We start from the raw sequence: 25643 nt of genomic DNA, 5'->3' as shown, positions 1-25643 counted from the left end.
GGCGGGGGAGTTTTACCTGAGTGTTGACTCCCGATCCATAAGTCATTTCTTAGAATAAAGATATAGCCCGTTACACTTGATTAACTGATAAATCACCTCATAATCATTTATGATTGTAAGGTTTGCTCTTTTTAAATGGAAAAAATAGTCTCTTGTTGGACTCGGGTAAATATCCCACCGTACACTCACTGGAGAATTTAATAAAAATTATTTATTCTCTTTAAAAGGTTTGGATCCATAGGTCATTTGCATCTTTAACATGTTTCAAGCTCGCATATCCATATTTAAAACTTGTGTATAAATCTCCTTCTAATAAAATTCCATGCAATTTGGGTTGAACTGGTGAAATTTCCCCAACTTGGATAACAAAACATTTTTGTTCCTTTGTGGTATGTGAATAAATATTCTTTACTTACATTTGTTATTTTTAAAATTTTTTCCATACAACTCTAAAATTTTCATTTTGTTGTGATCTATTTGTCTTATCAAAATTGTTTATGGAATGAAGGACAAGTTAAAACTCAAGTTTTGATTTAAGAAAAAATTATACATCTAAATTGAAAATGCACAAATGAAGAGAAGGATAATTCAAAAATGTGTCCTTAAGTTTTAGTGATTGTAAACTCTTTTACTTTTTTATATATTAGGTTTGGCAATCGATATGATAAGGGGGAGGCGGGGGAATTTTAACCGAGTGTTGAATCCCAATCGATAAGTCATTTCTTAGAAAAATAAATGTAGCCTGTTACGCATGATTGATCGATAAATCACCTTACAATCATCTATGGTTGTTAGGTCAACTTTTTGTAAATGGGCAAAATAATGTCTTGTTTGACTCGTGCAAATATCCCACCGCACGTTCACTCGAGAATTTAATGAGCATTTTTTATTCTCCTTTAAAGGTTTGGACCCATTGGTCATTTCCATCTTTACCATGTTTCAAACTTGCATATCAATATTTAAACTTGTGTAGAAATCTCCTTCTTACAATATTCCAAGCAGTTAGGGTTGAATTGAAGGAATTTCCCAAACTTGGATAACAAAAGTTTTGTGTTCATTTGTGGAGTGTGAATAAATTTCTTTTACTTACATTTGTTATTGTATTAAAAGAATTTCCACACATATACTCTAAAACTTTATTTTGGTGTGATCTATTTGCCTTATCAAAATTGTTTACTGAATGAAAGGAAAGTGAAAACTCAAGTTTAGATTTAAGAAAAAAATATACATCTAAAATGAAAATGCACAAATGTAGAGAGAGATAATTCCAAAAACTGTCAATAATTTTTAGGGATTGTAAACTCTTTTTAGTTTTTATATATTAGGTTTCGCAATCGTCAGGATAAGGGGGAGGTGAGGGATTTTTAACTGAGTGTTGAATTCCTATCCATAAGTCATTTCTTACTAAAAATAATATAGCCTGTAACACATGATTGACCGATAAACCACCTTACAATCATCTAGGATTGTTAGGTTAACTTTTATAAAATGGGCAAAATAATGGCTTGTTTGACACGGGTAAATATGCCACCGCAGACTAACTTGAGATTTTAATGAGCATTTGTTATTCCCTTTAAAAGGTTTGGATCCATAGGTCATTTTCATCTTTAACATGGTTCAAGCATGCATATCCATATTTAAAACAAGTATAGAAATCTCCTTCTTATGAAATTCCAAGCTATTAGGGTTGAACTAGTGGAATTTTCCATACTTGGATAACAAAACTTTTGTGTTCATTTGTTGGTGTGTGAATAAATTTTCTTCACTCACATTTTTGATTTTTTTAAAGTTTTTCTATGCATAAACTCTAAAAGATTCATTTTTTTGTCATCTATTCGCCTAATCAAAATTGTTTACAGGATGAAGGGAAAGTGAAAATTCAAGTTGATATATTAGAAAAAAGTATACATTTAAAATGGAAATGCAGAAATGTAGAGAGGGATAATTCCAAAAAGTGTCTGTAATTTTAAGGGATTGTAAACATTTTTTATTTTTTATATATAATATTTTGCAATCGTCAGGAAACGGTGTGGCGGGGAATTTTTACCTGAGTGTTCTCTCCCAATTCATATGTCATTTCTTACATAAAAAAATATAGCCCGCTACGCATGATTGACCGATAAATCACCTTACTATCATCTATGATTGTAAGGTCAGCTTTTTGTAAATGGGTAAAATAATGACTTGTTTGACTCGGGTAAATATCCCACCGTACGTTCATTTAAGAATTTAATGAGCATTTGTTATTCTCTCTAAAAGGTATGGATCCATAGGTCCTTTTCATTTTTAATATGTTTCAAGCTTGCATATCCATATTTAAAACTTGTGTAGAAATCTCCTTCTTAGATAATTCGAAACTATTATGGTTGAACTGGAGGAATTATCCAAACTTGGATAACAAAACTTTTGTGTTCATTTGTGGCGTCTAAATAAAATTTCTTTACTTACATTTGTTATTGTTTTAAAATTTTCCATACATAAACTTTAAAATTTTCATTTTGTTGTGATCTATTTACCATTTCAAAAAGTTTTACTGGATGAAGGGAAAGTGAAAACTAAAGTTTTGATTTAAGAAAAAAGTAGACATCTAAAATTGAAATGCACAAATATAGATAGAGAATTCCAAAACGTGTCTGTGACTTTTAGGGATTTTAAACTCTTTTTAGTTTTTATATAATAGGTATTCCAATGATCAGGAAAAAGGGGGAGGTAGGGTATTTTTAACTGAGTGTTGAACTCAATCCATAAGTCATTTCTTACAAAACATTACAGCTAGCTACACATGATTGATCTATAAACACCTTATAATCATCTATGATTGTAAGGTCAGCTTTTTGTAAATGGGTAAAATAATGGCTCGTTTGACTCGGGTAAATATCCCACTGCCCGTTCACTTTAGAATTTTATGAGCATTTATTATTTCTTTTAAAGTTTTGGATCCAGAGGTCATTTGCATCTTTAACATGTTTCAAGCATGCATATCCATATTTGAAACTTGTGCAGAAATCTCTTTCTTATAAAATTACAAGCTATTAGGGTTGAACTAGTGGAATTTCTCAAACTTGGATGACAAACGTTTTGTGTTCATTTGTGGTGTGTTAATAAATTTTCTTTACTTATATTTGTTATTATTTTAAATATTTTCCTTCATAAAATCTAAAATTTTCATTTTGTTGTAATCTATTTGCCTTATCAAAAAAAATTTCAAAGTGAAAACTCAAGTTTTGATTTAAGAAAAAAGATTAAATCTAAAATGGAAATGAAAAATGTGGAGAGAGATAATTCCAAAAAGTGTCTGTAATTTTTAGGGATTGTAAACTCTTTTTTAGTATTTATATATTAGGTTTTGCAATCGTTGGGAAAAGGGGGAGGCGGGGGAGTTTTACCTGAGTGTTGACTCCCAATCCATAAGTCATTTCTTAGAATAAAGATATAGCCCGTTACACTTGATTAACCGATAAATCACCTCATAATCATTTATTATTGTAAGGTTTGCTCTTTTTAAATGGAAAACATAGTGTCTTGTTGGACTCGGGTAAATATCCCACCGCACACTCACTTGAGAATTTAATAAAAATTATTTATTCTCTTTAAAAGGTTTGGATCCATAGGTCATTTGCATCTTTAACATGTTTCAAGCTCGCATATCCATATTTAAAACTTGTGTATAAATCTCCTTCTAATAAAATTCCATTCAATTTGGGTTGAACTAGTGAAATTTCCCAAACTTGGATAACAAAATATTTGTGTTCCTTTGTGGTATGTGAATAAATATTCTTTACTTACATTTGTTATTTTTAAAACTTTTTCCATATAACTCTAAAATTTTCATTTTGTTGTGATCTATTTGCCTTATCACAATTGTCTACGGGATGAAGGGCAAGTTAAAACTCAAGTTTTGATTTAAGAAAAAAGTATACATCTAAAATGGAAGTGCACAAATGTTGAGAAGGATAATTCCAAAAAGTGTCCTTAAGTTTTAGTCATTGTAAACTCTTTTACTTTTCCATATATTAGGTTTTGCAATCGATAGGATAAGGGGGAAGCGGGGGAATTTTAACTGAGTGTTGAATCCCAATCCATAAGTCATTTCTTACAAAAATAAATATAGCCTGTTACTAATGATTGACCGATAAATCACCTTACAATCATCTATGATTGTTAGGTCAACATTTTGTAAATGGGCAAAATAATGTCTTGTTTGACTCGTGTAAATATCCCACCGCACGTTCACTTGAGAATTTAATGAGCATTTTTTATTCTCTTTTAAAGGTTTGGACCCATTGGTCATTTCCATCTTTACCATGTTTCAAACTTGCATATCAATATTTAAACTTGTGTAGAAATCTCCTTCTTACAATATTCCAAGCAGTTAGGGTTGAATTGGAGGAATTTCCCAAACTTGGATAACAAAAGTTGTGTTGATTTGTGGAGTGTGAATAAATTTCTTTTACTTACATTTGTTATTGTATTAAAAAAAATTCTATGCATAAACTCTAAAATTTTATTTTGGTGTGATCTATTTGCCTTATCAAAATTGTTTACTGAATGAAAGGAAAGTGAAAACTCAAGTTTAGATTTGAAGAAAAAAATATACATCTAAAATGAAAATGCACAAATATAGAGAGATAATTCCAAAAAGTGTCAATATTTTTTAGGGATTGTAAACTCTTTTTAGTTTTTATATATTAGGTTTCGCAATCGTCAGGATAAGGGGGAGGCGAGGGATTTTTAATTGAGTGTTGAATCCCAATCCTTAAGTCATTTCTTACAAAAAATAATATTGCCCGTTACACATGATTGACTGATAAATCACCTTACAATCATCTAGGATTGTTAGGTTAGCTTTTTGAAAATGGGCAAAATAATGGCTTGTTTGACACGGGTAAATATCCCACCGCAGACTAACTTGAGAATTTAACGAGCATTTGTTATTCCCTTTAAAAGGTTTGGATCCATAGGTCATTTTCATCTTTAACATGGTTCAAGCATGCATATCCATATTTAAAACAAGTATAGAAATCTCCTTCTTATGAAATTCCAAGCTATTAGGGTTGAACTAGTGGAATTTTCCAAACTTGGATAACAAAAATTTTGAGTTCATTTGTTGGTGTTTGAAGAAATTTTCTTTACTCACATTTGTTATTTTTTAAAATTTTTTCCATGCATAAACTCTAAAAGTTTCATTTTTTTGTGATCTATTCGACAAATCAAAATTGTTTACGGGATGAAGGGAAAGTGAAAATTCAAGTTGATATATTAGAAAAAATTATACATTTAAAATGGAAATGCAGAAATGTAGAGAGGGATAATTCCAAAAAGTGTATGTAATTTTAAGGGATTATAAACTCTTTTTAGTTTTTATATATAAGATTTTGCAATCGTCGGGAAAAGGTGTGGTAGGGAATTTTTACCTGAATGTTCACTCCCAATTCATAAGTTATTTCTTACAAAACAAGTATAGCCCGCTACGCATGATTGACCGATAAATCACCTTACTATCATCTATGATTGTAAGGTCAGCTTTTTATAAATGGGTAAAATAATGGCTTGTTTGACTCGGGTAAATATCCCACCGCACGTTCACTTGAGAATTTAATGAGCATTTGTTATTCTCTCTAAAAGGTATGGATCCATAGGTCATTTTAATTTTTAATATGTTTCAAGCATGCATATCCATATTTAAAACTTGTGTAGAAATCTCCTTCTTAGATAATTCGAAGCTATTATGGTTGAACTAGAGGAATTATCCCAACTTGGATAACAAAACTTTTGTGTTCATTTGTGGCGTGTAAATAAAATTTCTTTACTTACATTTCTTATTGTTTTAAAATTTTCCATACATGAACTTTAAAATTTTCATTTTGTTGTGATCTATTTGCCTTTTCAAAAAATTTTACTGGATGAAGGGAGAGTGAAAACTCATGTTTTCATTTAAGAAAAAAGTATACATCTAAAATTTAAATGCACAAATGTAGAAAGAGATAATTCAAAAATGTGTCTATGACTTTTAGGGACTTTAAACACTTTTTAGTTTTTATATAATTGGTTTTTCAATTGTTGGAAAAAGGGGGAGGCGGGGTATTTTTAACTGAGTGTTGAATCCCAATCCATATGTCATTTCTTACAAAAAATTACAGCCCACTACGCATGATTGATCTATAATCACCGTCAGCTTTTTTTAAATGGGTAAAATAATGGCTTGTTTGACTCGGGTAAATATCCCACTACCTGTTCACTTGAGAATTTTTGAGCATTTATTATTTCTTTTAAAGTTTTGGATCCAGAGGTCATTTACATCTTTAACATGTTTCAAGCATGCATATCCATATTTGAAACTTGTGTAGAAATCTCTTTCTTATAAAATTACAAGCTATTAGGGTTGAACTAGTGGAATTTCTCAAACTTGGATGACAAACGTTTTGTGTTCATTTGTGGTGTGTGAATAAATTTTCTTTACTTATATTTTTTATTGTTTTAAATTTTTTCCTTCATAAAATCTAAAATTTTCATTTTGTTGTGATCTATTTGCCTTATCAAAAAATTTTACAAAGTGAAAAATCAAGTTCTTATTTAAGAAAAAAGTATAAATCTAAAATGGAAATGAAAAATGTGGAGAGAGATAATTCCAAGAAGTGTCTGTAATTTTTAGGGATTGTAAACTCTTTTTTAGTATTTATATATTAGGTTTTGTAATCGTTGGGAAAAGGGGGAGGTGGGGGAGTTTTACCTGAGTGTTGACTCCCAGTCCATAAGTCATTTCTTACAATAAAGATATAGCCCGTTACACTTGATTAATTGATAAATCACCTCATAATCATTTATGATTGTAAGGTTTACTTTTTTTAAATGGAAAAAATAGTGTCTTGTTGGACTCGGGTAAATATCCCACCGTACACTCACTTGAGAATTTAATAAAAATTATTTATTCTCTTTAAAAGGTTTGGATCCATAGGTCATTTGCATCTTTAACATGTTTCAAGCTCGCATATCCATATTTAAATCTTGTGTAGAAATCTCCTTCTCATAAATTTCCATGCTATTAGAGTTGTACTAGTGGAATTTCCCCACCTTCGATAACAAAACATTTGTGCTCACTTGTGGCATGTGAATAAATATTATTTAGTTACATTTGTTATTGTTTTAAATTTTTTCTATACAACTCTAAAATTTTCATTTTGTTGTGATATATTTGCCTAATCAAAATTGTTTACTGGATTAAGGGAAAGTGAAAACTCAAATTTTGATTTAAGAAAAAAGAATACATAAAAAATTTAAATGCACAAATGTAGAGAGAGATAATTCCAAAAAGTGTCATTAATTTTTAGTGATTGTAAACTCTTTTTATTTTTTATATATTAGGTTTTGCAATCGTCGGGATAAGGGGGAGGTGGGGGAATTTTGACCGAGTGTTGACTCCCAATCCATAAGCCATTTCTTACAAAAAAAAAAAATATAGCCTGTTACGCATGATTGACGGATAAATCACCTTACAATCATCTATGATTGTTAGGTCAACTTTTTGTAAATGGGCAAAATAATGTCGTGTTTGATTGGGGTAAATATCCCATCGCACGTTCACTTCAGAATTTAATGAGCATTTGTTATTCTCTTTTAAAGGTCTGGATCCATAGGTCATTTGCATCTTTAACATGTTTCAAGCTCGCATATCCTTATTAAAACTTGAGTAGAAATCTCCTTCTTTTAAATTTCCATGCTATTAGGGGTGAACTAGTGGAATTTCCCAAACTTGGATAACAAAACCTTTGTGTTCATTTGTAGTGTGTGAATAAATTTTCTTTACTTACATTTGTGATTATTATAAATTTTTTCCATGCATAAACTCTAAAATTTTCATTTTGTTGTGATCTATTTGCCTTATCAAAATTGTTTACTAAATGAAGGGAAAGTGAAAACTCAAGTTTTGATTTAAGAAAAAAATATACATCTAAAATGGAAATGCACAAATGTAGAGAGAGATAATTCCAAAAAAGTGACTATAAATTTTAGGGATTGTAAACTCTTTTTAGTTTTTATATATTAGGTTTTACAATTGTTGCAATAAGGGGGAGGCGGGGAATTTTTAACTGAGTGTTTATTCCCAATCCTTAAGTCATTTCTTACTAAATAAAATATAGCCTGTTACACAAGATTGATCGATAAATCACCTTACAATCGTCTATGATTTTTTGGTCAGCCTTTTGTAAATGGGAAAAATAATGACTTGTTTGACACGGGTAAATATCCCACCACACACTTAGTTGAGAATTTAATGAGCATTTGTTATGCTCTTTAAAAGGTTTGGATCCATAGGGCATTTGCATCTTTAACATGTTTCCAGCATGCATATCCATATTTAAAACATGTATAGAAATCTCCCTCTAATAAAATTCCAAGCTATTCGGGTTGAACTAGTGGATTTTTCCTAACTTGGATAACAAAACTTTTAGGTTCATTTGTGGTGTGTGAATAAATTTTCTTTCCTTACATTTGCTATTGTTTTAAATTTTTTCCATGCATAAACTATAAAATTTTCATTTTGTTGAGATCTATTTGCCTTATCAAAATTGTTTATGGGATGAATTGAAAGTGAAAATTCAAGTTGATATATTAGAAAAAAGTATACATATAAAATGGAAACGCACAAATATAGAGAGAGATAATTCTAAAAAGTGTCTGTAATTTCAGGGATTGTAAACTCTTTTAGTTTTTATATATTAGGTTTTACATTCATCGGGAAAAGGGGGTGGCGGGGGATTCTTAATTGTGTGTTGACTCCCAATCCATAAGACATTTCATACAAAAAAAAATATTTCCCGTTACGCATGATTGACCGATAAAGCAAGTTACAATCATCTACGATTGTTAGGTAAAAGTTTTGTAAATGGCAAAATAATGGCTTGGTTGGCTCTTGTAAATATCCCACCGCACACTCACTTGAGAATTTCATGAGCATTTGTTAATCTCTTTAAAAGGTTTGGATCCATAGGTCATTTGCATCTTTAACAAGTTTCAAGCATGCATATCCATATTTAAAACTTGTGAAGAAATCTCCTTCTTATAAAATTCAAATCTATTAGTGTTAACAAAACTAGTGGAATTTCCCAAACTTGGATATAAAAAATTTTGTATTCATTTGTGGTGTGTGAATAAATTTTCTTTACTTACATTTGTTATTGTTTTAAATTTTTTCGAAACATAAACTCTAAAATTTTCATTTTGGAGTGATCAATTTGCCTTATCAAAAAATTTTACAGGATGAAGGGAAACTGAAAAATCAAGTTTTGATTTAAGAAAAAAGTAAAATCTAAAATGGAAATGCAAAAATCAAGAGAGAGATAATTCAAAAAAGAGTGTAATTTTTACGAATTGTAAACTCTTTTTTTGTTTTTATATATTAGGTTTTGCTATCGTCGGGAAAAAGGAGAGGATGGGGATTTTTAACCGAGTGTTGAATCTCAAGCCATGTGTCATTTCTTATAAAAAAACAAATGGCCCGTAATGCATGATTGATGGAAAAATACCTTACAATCATCTGTGATTGTTAGGTATTCTTTTTTTAGATGGGCAAAATAATGGCTTGTGTGACTCGGGTAAATATCCCACCGCACACTCACTTGAGAATTTAATGAGCATTTGTTATTCTCTTTAAAAGGTTTGGATCCATAGGTCATTTGCATCTTTAACATGTTTCAAGCATGAATATCCATATTTAAAACTTGTGTATAAATCTCCTTCTTATAAAATTGCAAGCCATTAGGGTCAAACTAGTGGAATTATCCAAACTTGGATAACAAAACTTTTGTGTTCATTTGTGGTGTGTGAAAAAAATTTCTTCACTTACGTTTGTTATTTTTTAAAGTTTTTTCCATGCATAAGCTCTAAAATTTTCATTTTTCTATGATCTATTTGCCTTATCAAAATAGTTTACTGAATGAAGGGAAAGTGAAAATTCCAGTTGATATATTAGAAAAAAGTATACATTTAAAATAGAAATGCACAAATGTAGAGAGAGATAATTCCAAAAAGTGTCTGTAATTTTTAGGGATTGTAAACTCTTTTTTGTTTTTATATATTCGATTTAGCTGTCGTCGAGAAAAGGGGGAGGCAGGGGATTTTTAATTGTGTGTTGACTCCCAATCCATAAGTCATTTCTTACAACAAAAAAGGCTAATCCCATTACGCATGATTGACCGATAATTGTGTTACAATCATCTATGATTGTTAGGTATGCATTTTGTAAATGGGCAAAATAATGGCTTCTTTGGCTCAGGTAAATATTCCACCGCACACTCACTTGAGAATTTCATGAGCATTTGTTATTCTCTTTAAAATGTTTGGATCGTTAGGTCATTTTCATCTTTAACATGTTCCAAGCATGCATATCCATATTTAAAACTTGTGAAGAAATCTCCTTCTTATAAAATTTAAATCTATTAGGCTTGAACTAGTGCAATTATCCAAACTTGGATAACAAAACTTTTGTGTACATTTGTGGTGTGTAAATAAAATTTCATTACTACATTTGTTATTGTTTTAAATTTTTTCCATGCATAAACTCTAATATTTTCATTTTGTTGTGATCTATTTTCGTTATCAAAATTGTTTACTGGATGAAGGGATAGTGAAAACTCAATTTTTGATGTAAGAAAAAATTATAAAATTAAAATGGAAATGCACAAATATTGAGAGAGATAATTCCAAAAAGTATTTGTATTTTTAAGGGATTGTGAACTCTTTTTATTTTTTATATATTAGGTTTTACAATCGTTGAGAAAAGGGGGAGGCGGGGAAATTTTACTTGAGTGTTGACTCCCAATCTAGAAGTCATTTCTTACAAAAAAAAATATAGCTCGTGATGCATGATTGACCGATAAATCAACTTACAATCATCAATGATAGTAAGGTCAACTTTTTCTAAATGGGTAAAATAATGGGTAGTTTGACTCAGGTAAATATCCCACCACACGTTCAGTTGAGAATTTTATAAGCATTTGTTGTTCTCTTTAAAAGGTTTGGATCCAAAGTTCATTTGCATCTTTAACCTGTTTCAAACATGCATATCCATAATTAAAATTTGTGTAGAAATTTCCTTCTTATAAAATTTCAAGCTATTCGGGTTTAACTAGTGGATTTTCCCAAACTTGGATAAAAAAACTTTTGTGTTCAATTGTGATGTGTGAATAAATTTTCTTTACTTACATTTTATATTGTTTTAAATGTTTTCCATACATAAACTCTAAAATTTTTATTTTTTTGTGATCTATTTGCCTTATCAAAACTTTTTACTGGATGAAGGGAAAGTGAAAACTGAACTTTTGATTTAAGAAGAAAGTATAAATCTAAAATGGAAAAGAAAAAATGTAGAGAGAGATAATTCAAAGAATTGACTGTAATTTTTAGGGATTGTAAACTATTTTTTAGTTTTTATATATTAGGTTTTGCAATCGTCAGGAAAAGGGGGAGGCGGGGGATTTTTAGCTTTGTGTTAAATCTCAATCCATATGTCATTTCTTACAAAAACAAATATGGCCTGTTACACATGATTGACGCATAAATCACCTTACAATCATTTGTGATTGTTAGATATGCTTTTTTTAGATGAAAAAAATAATGGCTTGTTTGACTCGGGTAAATATCCCACCGCACACTCACTTGAAAATTTAATGAGCAATTGTTATTCTCATTAAAAGGTTTGGATCCATAGGTCATTTGCATCTTTAACATGCTTCAAGCATGAATATCCATATTTAAAACTTGTGTACAAATCTCATTCTTATAAAATTACAAGACATTAGGGTCGAACTAGTGGTATTATCCAAACTTGGATAAAAAACTTTTGTGTTCATTTGTGGTGTGTGAATAAATTTTCTTCAGTTACTTTTGTTATTGTTTTAAAAATTTTCCATGCTACTAAATGAAGGGAAAGTGAAAATTCAAGTTGATATATTAGAAAAATGTATACATTTAAAATGGAAATGCACAACTGTAGAGAGAGATAATTCCAAAAAGTGTCTGTAATTTTTAGGGATTGTAAACTCTTTTTTGTTTGTATAAATTAGGTTTGGAAATCGTTAGGAAAAGGGGGAGATGGGGGATTTTTAATTGTGTGTTGACTCCCAATCCATAAGTCATTTCTTACAAGTAAAAATTAAGCCCATTACGCATGATTGACCGATAAATTGTGTTACATATCCATATTTAAAACTTTTGAAGAAAATTTCCTTCTTATAAAATTCAAATCTATTAGGGTTGAACTAGTGGAATTATCCAAACTTGGATAACAAAACTTTTGTGTTCATTTGTGGTGTGTAAATAATATTTTTTTACTTACATTGTTATTGTTTTAAAATTTTTCCACGCATAAACTCTAAAATTTTCATTTTTTTGTGATCTATTTGCCTTATAAAAATTGTTTACTGGATTTAGGGATAGAGAAAACTCAAGTTTTGATGTAAGAAAAAATTATAAAACAAAAATGGAAATGCACAAATGTTGAGAGTGATAATTCCAAAAAGTGTTTGTAATTTTTAGGGATTGTAAACTCTTTTTAGTTTTCATATATTAAGTTTTACAATCGTCAGGAAAAGGGGAAGGCGGGGAATTTTTACCTGAGTGTTGACTCCCAATTTATAAGTCATTTATTACAAAAAAATATAGCCCGTGACGCATGATTGACCGATAAATAAACTTACAATCATCAATGATTGTAAGGTCAGCTTTTTTTAAATGGGCAAAATAATGGGTAGTTTGACTCGGGTAAATATCCCACCGCACGTTCAGTTGAGAGTTTTATGGGCATTTGTTGTTCTCTTTTAAAGCTTTTGATCGTTGTGTCATTTGCATCTTTAACCTATTCCAAACATGCATATCCATATTTAAAATTTTTGAAGAAATCTCCTTCTTATTAAATTACAAGCTATTCGGGTTGAACTAGTGGAATTTCCCAAACTTGGATAAAAAAACTTTTGTGTTCATTTGTGGTGTGTGAATAAATTTTCTTTACTTACATTTGTTATTTTTAAAATATTTTCCATACATAAACTCTAAAATTTTCATTTATTTGTGATCTACTTGCCTTATCAAAACTTTTTACTAGATGAAGGGAAAGTGAAAACTCAACTTTTGATTTAAGAAAAAAGTATAAATAACAAATGGAAATGAAAAAAAGTAGAGAGATAATTCCAAAAAGTGTTTGTAATTTTTAGGGATTGTAAACTCTTTTTAATTTTTATATATTAGGTTTTGCAATCATCGGGAAAAGGGAGAGGTGAGGGATTTTAAACTTTGTGTTGAATCCCAATCCATAAATCATTTCTAACAAAAAAAATTTGGCCCATTATGCTTGATTGACGGATAAATCACCTGACAATCATCTGTCATTTTTAGGTATTCTTTTTGTAGATGGGCAAAATAATGGCTTGTTTCACTCGGGTATATATCCACCGCACACTCACTTGAGAATTGAATGAGCATTTGTTATTATCTTTAAAAGGTTTGGATCCATAGGTCATTTGCATCTTTAACATGTTTTAAGCATGATTAAAACTTGTGTAGAAATCTCCTTCTTATAAAATTCAAAGCCATTAGGGTCGAACTAGTGGAATTATCCAAACTTGGATAACAAAACTTTTGTGTTCATTTGTGGTGTGTCAATAAATTTTCTTCATTTACATTTGTTATTTTGTAAAAAATTTTCCATGCATAAACTCTAAACTTTTCATTTGGATGTGATCTATTTGCCTTATCAAAATTGTTTACTGGATGAAGGGAAAGTGAAAATTGAAGTAGATATATTAGAAAAAATTATACATTTAAAATGGAAATTCACAACTGTAGAGAGAGATAATTCCAAAAATTGTTTGTAATTTTTAGGGATTGTAAAATCTTTTTTGTTTTTACATATTAGCTTTTGCAATCGTCGGGAAAAGGGTGAGGTGGGGATTTTTAATTGTGTGTTGACTCCCAATCCATAAGTCATTTCTTGCAAAAACAAATTAAGCCCAATAAGCATGATTGACCGATAAATTGTGTTACAATCATCTATGATTGTTAGGTATGCATTTTGTAAATAGGCAAAATAATGGCTTGTTTGGCCAAGGTAAATATCCCACCGCACACTCTCTTGATAATTTCATGAGAATTTGTTATTCTCTTTAAAATGTTTGGATCCATTGGTCACTTGCATCTTTAACATGTTTCAAGCATGCATATCCATTTTAAAACTTGTGAAGAAATCTCCTTCTTATAAAATTCAAATCTATTAGGGTTGTACTAGTGGAATTATCTAAACTTGGATAACAGAACTTTTGTGTTCATTTGTGGTGTGTAAATAATATTTATTTACTTACATCTATTATTGTTTTATATTTTTTCCATGCATAAACTCTAAAATTTTCATTTTTTTATGATCTATTTGCCTTATCAAAATTCTTTACTGGATAAAGGGATAGTGAAAACTCAAGTTTTGATGTAAGAAAAAAGTATAAAACTAAAACGGAAATGCACAAATGTTGAGAGAGATAATTCTAAAAAGTGTCTGTAATTTTTAGGGATTGTAAACTCTTTTTAGTTTTTATATATTAGGTTTTACAATCGTCAGGAAAAGGGGGAGGCAGGGAATTTTTACCTGAGTGTTGACTCTCAATGCATAAGTCATTTCTTACAAAAAAAAATATAGCCCGTGACGCATGATTGACTGATAATTCAACTTACAATCATCAAAGATTGTAAGGTCAGCTTTTTGTAAATGGGCAAGATAATGGATAGTTTGACTTGTTGAACTAGTGGAATTTCCCAAACTTGGATAAAAAAAAAATTTGTGTTCATTTGTGGTGTGTGAATAAATTTTATTTACTAACATTTGTTATTGTTTTAAATTTTTCCATACATAAACTCTAAAATTTTCATTTATTTGTGATCTATTTTCCTTATCAAAACTTTTTACAAGATGAAGGGAAAGTGAAAAGCCAACTTTTGAATTAAGAAAAAAGTATAAATCTAAAATGAAAATGCAAAAATGTAGAGAGAGATAATTTCTAAAAGTGTCTGTAATTTTTAGGTATTGTAAACTCATTTTAATTTTTATATATTAGGTTTTGCAATCATCAGGAAAAAGGGGGAGCGGGGGATTTTTATCTTTGTGTTGAATCCCAATCCATAAGTCATTTCTTACAAAAAACAAATGGCCCGTTAGGTTTGATTGATGGATAAATCACCTCACAATCATCTGTGATTTTTAGGTATGCTTTTTGTAGATGGGTAAAATAATGGTATGTTTCACTAGGGTAAATATCCCACCGCACACTCACTTGAGAATTGAATGAGCAATTGTTATTATCTTTAAAAGGTTTGGATCCATAGATCATTTGCATCTTTAACATGTTTCAAGCGTGAATATCCATATTTAAAACTTGTGTAGAAATCTCCTTCTTATAAAATTCAAAGCCATTAGGGTCGAACTAGTGGAATTATCCAAACTTGGATAACAAAACTTTTGTGTTCCATTGTGGTGTGTGAATAAATTTTCTTCACTTACATTTGTTATTGTTTTAAATTTTTTCCATGCATAAACTCTAAAATTTACATTTAGTTGTGATCTATTTGCCTTATCAAAATTGTTCATTGGATGAAGGGAAATTGAAAACTAAAGTTTTTATTTAAGAAAAAATATACATCTAAAATAGAAATGAGCAAATGTAGAGAGAGATAATTCCAAAAAGTGTCTGTAATTAGGGATTTTAAACTCTTTTTAGTTTTTATATATTAGGTTTTGCAATCGTCGCGAAAAGGGGGAGTGGGGAATTTTTACCTGAGTGTTCACTCCCAATCCATAAGTCATTTCTTAGAAAAAAATATAGCCCGCTACGCATGATTGACCGATAAATCACCTTATGATTGTAAGGTCAGCTTTTTGTAAATGGGTAAAATAATGGAATGTTTGACTCGGGTAAATATCCCACTACACGTTCAATTTTATGAGCATTTGTTATTCTCTTTTAAAGGTTTGGATTCATAGGTCATTTGCAACTTTAACATGTTTCAAGCATGCATATCCTTATTTAAAACTTGTGTAGAAAGGTTTTGCAATCATCTGGAAAAGGGGGAGATGGGGAATTTTTACCTTAGTGTTCAATCCTAATCCATAAGTCATTTCTTACATAAAAAATATAGCCCGCTATGCAAGATTGACTGATAAATCAATTTACAATAATCTATGATTGTAAGGTCAGCTTTTTGTAAATGGTAAAATAATGGCTTGTTTGACTCGGGGAAATATCCCACCGCATATTTAAAACTTGTGTAGTAATCTCCTTCTTATAAAATTCCAAGCTATTAGGGTTGAACGAGCGGAATTTCCCAAACTTGGATAACAAAACTTTTGTGTTCGATTGTGGTGTCTGAATAAATTTTATTTACTTAAATTTGTTGTTGTTTTAAATTTTTCCATACATAAACTCTAAAATTTTCATTCTGTTGTGATTATTTGTGTTATCAAAATTGTTTACGGGATGAAGGGAAATTGAAAGCTCAAGTTTTGATTTAAGAAAAAAGTATACATCTAAAATGAAAATGCACAAATTAGATGCAGATAATTCCAAAAACGTGTCTGTAATTTTTAGGGATTGTAAACTCTTTTTAGTTTTTAAATATTTGGTTTTGTAATCATCTGGAAATGGGGAAAGCATGAGAATTTTACGTCACTGTTGACTCAAAATCCATAAGCCATTTCTTGAAAAAAAATATAGCCTGTTACAAATGATTGACTGATAAATCACCTTAATATCATCTTTGATTGTAAGGTTAACTTTTTGTAAATGGGCAAAATAATGGCTTGTTTGACTCGGGTATCCCACCGCACGTTCACATGAGAGTTTTATGAGCATTTGTTATTCTCTTTAAAAGGTGTCGATCCATAGGTAATTTGCATCTTTAACATGTTTCAAGCATGCATATCCATATTTAAAGTTGTGTATCAATCTCCTTATTAAATTCCAACCTATTAGGGTTGAACCAGTGGAATTTTAAAAAATTGTCTATAAATTTTAGGGATTGTAAACTCTTATTAGTTTTTATATATTAGATTTTGCAATCGTCGAGAAAAGGGGGAGGAGGGGGATTTTTAACTGAGTGTTGACTCCCAATCCATAAGTCATTTCTTAAAAAATAAAATATAGCCTGTTACGCATGATTGACCGATAAATCACCTTACAATCATCAATGAGTGTTAGGTCAGCTCTTTGTAAATGTGGAAAATAATGGCTTGTTTGACTCGGGTAAATATCCTAACGCATATTCACTAGAGAATTTAATGAGTAATTTTTATTCTCATTAAATGTTTTGGATCCATAGGTCATTTACATGTTTCAAGCATGCATATCCATATTTAAAACAAGTGTAAAATCACCTTCTTATAAAATTCCATGCTATTAGGGTTGAACAAGTGGAATTTCTTAAACTTGGATAACAAAACTTTTGTGCTCATTTATGGTGTGCAAATAAATTTTCTTTACTTACATTTTTTATTGTTTTAAATTTTTTCAAAACATAAACTCTAAAGTTTTAATTTTATTCCGATCTATTTGTCTTATAAAATATTTTTTACGGGGTGAAGGGAAAGTGAAAACACAAGTTTTGATTTAAGTAAAAAGCATAAATCTAAAATGGAAATGCACAAATGTAGAGAGAGAAAATTCCAAAAAGGGACTATAATTTTTATTGATTGTAAACTCCTTTTAGCTTTTAAATATTATTTCTTTCAATTGTTAAGAATAGGGGGACGCGGGGAATTTTTAACTGAATGTTGACTCTCAATCCATAAGATATTTCTTACAAAACAAATATAGCCTGTTACGCATGATTGGCCAATAAAGCACCTTACAATCATCTATGATTGTTAGGTGAGTTTTTTGTTAATTGGAAAAATAATGACTTGTTTGACTTGGGCAAATATCCCACCGCACATTGGCTTAAGAATTTCATGAGCAGTTGTTTTACTCTTTAAAAGGTTAGGATCCATAGGTCAATTGCATCTTTATCATATTTCAAGCAAGCATATCCATATTTAAAACATGTATAGAAATCTCCTTCTTATAAAATTCCAAGCTATTAGGGTTGAACTAGTGGAATTATCGAAACTTGGATAACAAAACTTTTGTGTTGATTTGTAGTGTATGAATAAATTTTCTTTACTTACATTTTTTATTTTTATAAATTTTTTCCTTACATAAACTCTAAAATTTTCATTTTGTTGTGATCTATTTTCCTTATCAAAATTGTTTACTTGATGAAGGGAAAGTGAAAACTCAAGTTTTGATATAAGAAAAAAGTATACCTCTATAATGCAAATGCACAAATGTAGAAAGAGATAATTCAAAAAAGTGTCCGTAATTTTTAGGGATTGTAAACTCTTTTTAATTTTTAAATATTAGTTTTTACAATCGTCAGGAAAAGGAGGAGGCGGGGGATTTTTAACTGAGTGTTGACTCCCAATCCAAAAGATATTTCTTACAAAAACAAATATAGCCCGTTACGCATGATTGACCGATAAATTACCATACAATCTTCTATGATTCTTAGGTCAGCTTTTTGTAAATGGGCAAAATAATGGCTTGTTTGACTATGGTAAATATCCCACTGCATGTTCACATGAGAATTTAATGAGCACTAGTTATTCTCTTTAAAAGGTTTAGATCCATAGGTCATTAGCACCTTTAACATGTTTCAAGCATGCATATCCATATTTAAAACATGTGTAGAAATCTCCTTCTTATAAAATTCCAAGCTATTAGGGTTGAACTAGTGGAATTTCCAAAACTTGGATAACAAAACTTTTTTGTTCATTTGTGGTGTGTGAATAAATATTCTTTACTTTCATTTGTTATTGTTTTAAATTTTTTCCATTAGCCTTATCAAAATTGCTTACAGGATGAAGGTAAAGTGAACACTCAAGTTTTGATTTAAGAAAAAGGTATACATCTAAAATGGAAATGCACAAATGTAGAGAGACATAATTCCAAAAAGTGTATATAATTTTTAGGGATTTAAAAATCTTTTTAGTTTTTATATATTAGGTTTTGTAATCGTCGGGATAATGGGGAGGCGGGGGATTTTTAACTAGGTATTAACTCCCAATCCACAAGTCATTTCTTTCAACAAAAAAAAAATATAGGCCATTACGCATGAATAACGGACAAATTACCTTACAATCATCTATGATTGTTAGGTCAACTTTTCGTAAATGGGCAAAATAATGGCTTGTTTGACTCAGGTAAATATCCCACTGCACACTCACCTGAGAATTTAATGAGCATTTGTTATTCTTTTTAAAAGGTTTGGATCCATAGGTCATTGAAATCTTTAAATGTTTCAAGCATGCATATCCATATTTAAAACTTGCGTAGAAATCTCCTTCTTATAAAATTTCAAGCTATTAGGGTTGAGCTAGTGGAATTTCCCAAACTTGGATAACAAAACTTTTGTGTTCATTTGTGATCAGTGAATAAATCTTCTTTACTTACATTTGTTAGCATTTAAAATTTTTTTTCATACATAAACTCAAAAATTTAAATTTTTTTGTGGTCTATTTTCCTTATCAAAATTTTTTACAGGATGAAGGGAAAATAAAAACTCAAGTTTTGGTTTAAGAAAAATGTATACATCTAAAATTGAAATTCACAAATGTAGAAAGAGATAATTCAAAAAAGTATGTGTAATTTTATGGTATTGTAAACTCTTTTAGTTTTTATATATTAGGTTTTGAAATCGTCGGGAAATGGGGGAGGCAGGGGATTTTTAACTGAGTGTTGACACCCAATCCATAAGTCATTTCTCGAAAAAAAATATAACCCATTTTGCACGATTGATTGATAAATGACCTTACAATCATCTGTGATTGTTAGGTCAGTTTTTGTAAATGGGCAAAATAATGTCTTGTTTGAATCAGGTAAATATCCCTCCTGCACGTTCACTTGAGAATTTCATGAGCGTTTGTTATTCTCTTTAAAAGGTTTGGATACATAGGTCATTTGCATCTTTAACATGTTTCAAGCATGCATATCCATATTTAAAACATGTGTAGAAATCTCTTTCTTATAAAATTCAAACCTATTAGGGTTGAAACAGTGGAATTTCCCAAACTTGGATAACAAAAAATTTGTGTTCATTTGTGGTGTGTGAATAAATTTTCTTTACTGACATTTATTATTGTTTTAAAATTTTTTCATACATCAACACTAAAGTTTTCATTTTAATGTGATCTATTTGCCTTATAAAAAATTTTACGGGATGAAGGGAAAGTGAAAACTCAAGTTTTGATTTAAGCAAAAAGTATACATCTAAAATGGAAATGCACAAATGTGGAGAGAGAAAATTGTAAAAAGTGTTTTTAATTTTTAGGGTTGTAAACTCTTTTTAGTTTTTAAATATGAGTTTTTTCAATTGTCAAGAAAAGGGGGAGGTGGAGGATTTTTAATTGAGCGTTGACTTCCAATCCATAAGATATTTCTTACAAAAAAATATATAGCTCGTTACACATTATTCACTGATAAATCACCTTATAATCATCTATGATTGTTAGGTTAGCTTTTTGTAAATGGGCAAAATAATGTCTTGTTTGACTCGAGTAAATATCCCACCGGACATCCACTTGAGAATTTAATGAGCATTTGTTTTACTCTTTAAAAATTTTGGATACATAGGTCATTTGCATCTTTAACATGTTTCAAGCATGCATATCCATATTTATAACATATGTAGAAATCTGCTTCTTATAAAATTCCAAGCTATTAGGGTTAGTAGAATTTCCCACACTTGGATAACAAAACTTTTGTGTTCATTTGTAGTGTGAATAAATTTTCGTTACTTACATTTGTTATTGTTTTAAATTTTTTCTATTCATAAACTCTATAAATTACATTTTGTTGTTATCTATTTGCCGTGTAATTTTTAGGGATTTTAAACTCTTTTTTAGTTTTTATATATTAGGCTTTGCAATTATCAGGAAATAGGGGAGGCGAGGTATTTTTACCTGAGTGTTGACTCCCAATCCATAAGTCATTTAAAAAAAAACAAAATAGCCCATTACGATTATTTACCGATTAATCACCTTATAATCATCTATGATTGTTTGGTAAGATTTTTGTAAATGGGCAATATAATGGCTTGTTTGAGTCAGGTAAATATCCCACTGCATGTTCACTTGAGAATTTAAAGAGCATTTGTTATTCTCATTAAAATGTTTGGATCCATAGGTCATTTGCTTCTTTAACATGTTTCAAGCATGCATATCCATATTTAAAACATGTGTAGAAATCTCATTCTTATAAAATTCCAAGCTATTAGGGTTGAACAAGTGGAATTTCCCAAACTTGGATAACAAAATTTTTTTGTTCATTTGTGGTGTGCGAATACATTTTCTTTACTTACTTTTTTTATTGTTTTAAATTTTTACCATACATAAACTCTAAAGTTTTCATTTTGTTGTTATATTTTTGCCTTATCAAAATTGTTTACGGGATGAAGGGATAGTGAAAACTCAAGTTTTGATTTAAGAAAAAAGTATACATCTAAAATGGAAATGCACCAATTTAGAGAGATAATTCCAAAAAGTGTCATTAATTTTTAGGGATTGTAAACTCTTTTAAGTTTTTAAATATTATTTTTTTCAATAGTCATGAAGAGGGGGAGGCGGGGAATTTTTAACAGAGTGTTGACTCCCAATCCATAAGATATTTCTTACAAAAAAAACTATAGCCCATTATGAATGATTGACCGTTAAATCACCTTACAATCATCTATGATTGTTAGGTCTGCTATTTTTAAATGGGCCAAATAATGTCTTATTTGACTTTGGTAAATATCCCAACGCATGTTCACTTGAGAATTTAACGAGATTTTGTTATACTCTTTAAAAGGTTTGGATCCATAGGTCAATTGCTTCTTTAACGTGTTTCAAGCTTGCATATCCATATTTAAAACATGTGTAGAAATCTCCTGCATATAAAATTCCAAGCTATTAGGGTTGAACTAGCGGAATTTCCAAAACATGGATAACAAAACTTTTGTGTTCATTTGTACTGTATGAATAAATTGTCTTTACTTACATTTGTTATTTTTTTAATTTTTCCCATAAACAAACTCTAAAAATTACATTTCGTTGTTATCTATTTTCCTAATAAAAATTTTTTACGGGATGAACGAAAAGTGAAAACTCAAGTTTTGATTTAAGAAAAAAGTACTCAGTTAAAAAGGAAATGCACAAATCTAGAGATAGATAATTCCAAAAAGTTTATTTAATTTTTAGTGATTCTAAACTCTTTTTAGCTTTTATATATTAGTTTTTGCAATCAACGGGAAATGGGGGAGGCAGGGGATTTTTACCTGAGTGTTGACTCCCAATCCATAAGTCATTTCTTTCAAAAAAAAAAATATAGCCCATTACACATGTTTGATCGATAAATCACCTTACAAGCATCTATGATGGTAAGGTCAGCTTTTTGTAAATGGACAAATTAATGGCTTGTTTGACTCAGGTAAATATCCCACCGCACATTCATTTATGAATTTAATGAGCATTTGTTATTCTCATTAAAAGGTTTGGATCCATCGGTCATTTGCAACAAAAATGGAAATGCACAAAAGTAGAGAGAGAAATTCCAAAAAGTGTATGTAATTTTTAGGGATTGTAAACTCTTTTTAGTTTTTATATATTATTTTTTGCAATCGTCGGGAAATGGGGGAGGCGAGGGAATTTTACCTGAGTGTTGACTCTCAATCCATAAGTAATTTCTTACAAAAAAATTATAGCCCGTTAAGCATGATTGATCGATAAATCACCTTATAATCATCTATGATTGTAAGGTCAGCTTCTTATAAATGGGCAAAATAATGGCTTGTATGACTCGGGTAATATCCCACCACACGTTCAGTTTAGAATTTAATGAGCATTTGTTATTCTCTTTAAAAGGTTTGGATCCATAGGTCAGTTGCATCTTTAACATGTTTCAAGCATTCATATCCATATTTAAAACATGAGTAGAAATCTACTTCTTTAAAATTACAAGCTATAAGGGTTGAACTAGTGGAATTTCCCAAACTTGGATAATAAAAATTTTGTTTTCATTTGTGTGAAATTGTTTTTAATAACATTTGTTATTGTTATAATTTTTTTCCTTACATAAACTCTAAAATTTTATTTTTGTTGTGATCTATTTGCCTTACGAAAATTGTTTACAGTATGAAGGGAAAGTGAAAACTCAAGTTTTGATTTAATCAAAGAGTATACATCTAAAATGGAAATGCGCAAATGTAGAGAGAGATAATTCCAAACAGTGGTCTAATTTTTAGGGATTATAAACACATTTTAGTTTTCAAATATTAGTTTTCGCAATTGTCAGGAAAAGGAGGAGATAACTGAGTGTTGACTCCCAATCCAAAAGATATTTCTTACAAAAAAAAAAATAGTTGTAACGCATGATTGACCTATAAATCACCATACCGTCATCTACGATTGTTTGGTCAACTTTTTGTAAATAGGCAAAATAATGGCTTGTTTGGCTCTGGTAAATATCCCACCGCACTTTCACATGAGAATTTAATTAGCATGTATTATTCTCTTTAAAAGGTTTGGATATATTGGGAAAAGAGGGAGGCAGGGGATTTTTTACAATCTATTTGCCTTATAAAAATTGTTTACGGGATGAACGAAAATTGAAAACTCAAGTTTTGATTTAAGAAAAAAGTATACAACTAAAATGGAAATGCACAAATATAGAGAAAGATAATTCCAAAAAGTGTCCGTAAGTTTTTAGTGATTGTAAACTCTTTTAAGTTTTTATATATTAGGTTTGGCAACCATTGGGAAAAGAGGGAGGCAGGGGATTTTTACCTGAGTGTTTTCTCCCAATCCATAAGTCATTTCTTAACAAATATAGCCCATTACACATGATGGAGCAATAAATCACCTTAAAATCATGTAAGGTCAGCTTTTTATAAATGGGCAAAATAATGGGTTGTTTGACTCGAGTAAATATCCCACCACAGGTTCACTGTAGATTTTAATGAGCATTTGTTATTCTCTTTAAAAGGTTTGGATCCATAGGTCAGTTATAACCCATCACACATGGTTGACCGATACATCACCTTACAATCATCTATGATTGTTAGGTATGCTCTTTGTAAATGGGTAAAATAATGGCTTGTTTAACTCGGGTAAATATCCCACCGCAAGTTCACTTGAGAATTTAATGAGATTTTTTTATTCTCTTTAAAAGGTTTGGATCCATAAGTCATTTGAATCCTTAACATGTTTCAAGCATGCATATCCATATTTAAAACATGTGTAGAAGTCTCCTTGTTATAAAATTCCAAGCTATTAGGGTTGACTTAGTGGCATTTCCCAAACTTGGATAACAAAACTTTAGTGTTCATTTGTGGTATGTGAATAAATTTTCTTTACTTATATTTGTTATTTTTTTAATTTTTTTACATACAAAACTCTAAAATTTACATTTTGTTGTGATCTATTTGCCTTATCAAAATTGTTTACTAGAAGTAGGAAAAGTGAAAACTCAAGTTTTGATTGAAGAAAAAAGTATACATCTAAAATGGAAATGTACAAATGTAGAGAGAGATAATTCCAAAATGTGTCTGTAATTTTTTGGGATTGAAAACGTTCTTTAGTTTTTATACATTAGGTTTTGCAATTGTCGGGAAAAGGGGGAGGCCAGGGATTTTTAACTGAGTGATGACTCCCAATCCACATGTCAATTCTTACAAAGAAAAATATAGCCCATTACACATGATTTATCGATAAATCACCTTACAATCATCTATGATTGTTAGGTCAGCTTTTTGTAAATGGGCAAAATGATGGCTTGTGTGACTCAGGTAAATATCCCACCAAACACTCACCTAAGAATTTAATGAGCATTTGTTATTCTCTATAAAAGGTTTGGCTCCATAGGTCATTTGCATCTTTAAATGTTTCAAGCATGCACATCCATATTTAAAACTTATGTAGAAATCTCCTTATTATAAAATTCTATGCTATTAGGGTTGAACTAGTGGAATTTCCCAAACTTGGATAGTAAAACTTTTGTGTTCATTTGTGGTGTTAGAATAAATTTTCTTTACTTATATTTGTTATTGTTTTAAATTTTTTCCATGCATAAACTCTAAAATTTTAATTTTGTTGTGATCTATTTGCCTTATCAAAATTGTTTACTGGATGAAGGGAAACTAAAAACTCAAGTTTTTATTTAAGAAAAAAGTATACATCTAAAATGGAAATGCACAAATGTAGAGAGAGATAATTCCAAAAAGTGTCTGTAAAATTTAGGGATTTTAAGCTCTTTTCTGTTTTTAAATATTAGTTTTTTCAATCATCAAGAAAGGGGAGGCGGGGAATTTTTAACTGAGTGTTGACTTCCAATCCATAAGATTTTTCCTACAAAAAAAAAAAATATTGCCCATTACGCATGACTAACTGAAAAATCACCATACAATCATCTATGATTTTTAGGTTAGCTTTTTGTAAATGGGCAAAATAATGCCTTGTTTTACTCTGGTAAATATCCCACCGCACGTGCACTTGAGAATTTAATGAGCATGTGATATTCTCTTTAAAAGGTTTGGATCCATAG

This window comes from Aristolochia californica, unplaced genomic scaffold, assembly GCF_029961685.1.
Source record: "Aristolochia californica isolate CCGP_79_NKW_82.1479 unplaced genomic scaffold, dmAriCali1.0.hap1 SCAF_13, whole genome shotgun sequence".
In the NCBI taxonomy this organism is placed as follows: domain Eukaryota; kingdom Viridiplantae; phylum Streptophyta; class Magnoliopsida; order Piperales; family Aristolochiaceae; genus Aristolochia; species Aristolochia californica.
Note: the sequence above shows the minus strand (reverse complement) of the source record.